Source organism: Atta cephalotes, assembly GCF_000143395.1.
Source record: "Atta cephalotes unplaced genomic scaffold scaffold00019, whole genome shotgun sequence".
NCBI lineage: Eukaryota > Metazoa > Arthropoda > Insecta > Hymenoptera > Formicidae > Atta > Atta cephalotes.
Window position 1 is genome coordinate 1,620,842 of NW_012130083.1, and position 1,764 is coordinate 1,622,605.

At 29.1% G+C, this 1,764-nt stretch overlaps 1 pseudogene; it reads right to left on the bottom strand.

Moving 5' to 3' along the window:
* Positions 1-660: 660 nt before the first annotated feature.
* On the bottom strand, positions 661-1,514 carry LOC105619169 (annotated as a pseudogene).
* Positions 1,515-1,764: the final 250 nt, after the last annotated feature.

The following is a 1,764-nucleotide window of genomic DNA, read 5'->3' on the forward strand; positions in this document are numbered from 1 at the left end:
CTTTCCCTTTCACTGTCAATTATAAACTTTTGGCGGTATTGCTAAAATTCTTCTACAAATTCCTGCTTCTCTACTAACACCTTTACATTATAAATTCTTGTAATTTGTGGTCAATATAAATATTTAATTTTTCACTTCATTTATTCAAAGGATAAATTACGTGGGTCAATTTTCACATTATATGATTACCTAAAGATTAAAGATTATCAACAGATACATCATTCATGAATTTCGTGATTACTTTTAATCTTCAGATATATTGTGAAATCGGGTCTTAGAATAATTGTAAAATTTTTCATAGACGTACACATTTAGATGATCCTAAAGTAATTTGTTTTACCAACTACCAATAATTTTCGTAGAACGGTATCGAATATATTACTTTTATAAATTTGAAAATTCTTCTCTAAAATTAAGGTTTATTATACATATTATATGTCTTGAAATTTATGCCGGAAATGACAAAAATTTTTTTAATTATAATCTTTTTTATCACTTCTTAATCTAATATGATAATACTGTCAAAGTTGCGACATTTGTTTAATAATCTTTTACAATCTGTACTTACAAAATTGTAGATTATAGACTAATAAATTACATGAAGAAATAACATTGAATTCTTAGAAGTAAATTTAAATGTCTCATTAAAACGTTATTATTTTACGAAAATTTATATGCGTGTAGCATATCCGAACGTGTAATGTGTTCTGCATCACGAGTCATGATTGTAGTTTTTATAATGTCCTTGAAGAAATTTGACACATAATCATTCAAAATCTTTATATTGAGAATTCGACTGAATCTTGGAAAAGTTCCAAGAAAAAGAAATTTATACCGCGGATGACTCTCTGAAGTTACTCGCCTCCTTGCCGTAAACATAGAATTTATTTGTTGGATCTTTCATAGAGTTGACTTTGATTCCAAATGCACATGTAGCGATGACGTCGTTTGTATATTTTGAGAAAACATCTTTCGTGTTTATACTTTCTTCATCCGCTAACGATGTCGGCATAAATTTTACAAAATCCATAGCACATTCCGACATCAACATCATTTTCATTTTGCTGGATGTAAAAGAGGGACTCAATAAAGCTCTTACGTTCCGCCACTTTTCTCCCTGAAGAGAAAACAAATTTTTTTCAAATAAAGAGTCATTTAAATCAGAAAAACCATTACGATTTGGAAATGATTCAAAATTCTTAACAAGAATATTTTTAATGAGTTCCGGATCGCGAAGCAAGAAGATTAGAGTTGTTGCCAAGTAGAATCCAATATATTTTGCATTTGGATTGAAATTGTATATCTTCAGGAGAAAATCGACAATTGATATTCGGTGAAATATAACCGATGTCATGGCTCCGAATCTTGGAACAGGTATATGTATAATACCGTGTCTTTTAGACACGGTATTATACATATATATACATAACTTTAAAGAAATTAAAGTTTCTAAAAAGATAATGAATACTCATCACACTGATCACTATAGATAACAGTATCGACCAATATTCCATGTTGTTTGAAAATCTTGTTACAGTTCCTTTGTAAATCTACGTGTGATAAGATGTGATTAACTTGAAAGTATTTGCGGTATGTCTTACGCGCGTCGTTGCTCGTACAATTTATTCCAATATAGTAATATATCGGTAATCATTCTGATGGAAAAATTTTCGAATTGATATTACAACTTGATTGATAAATCAACTTTGCTCATTATAAATCAAATCTTTGTTGCTCCATGTTCGCATATATATGTATATATAT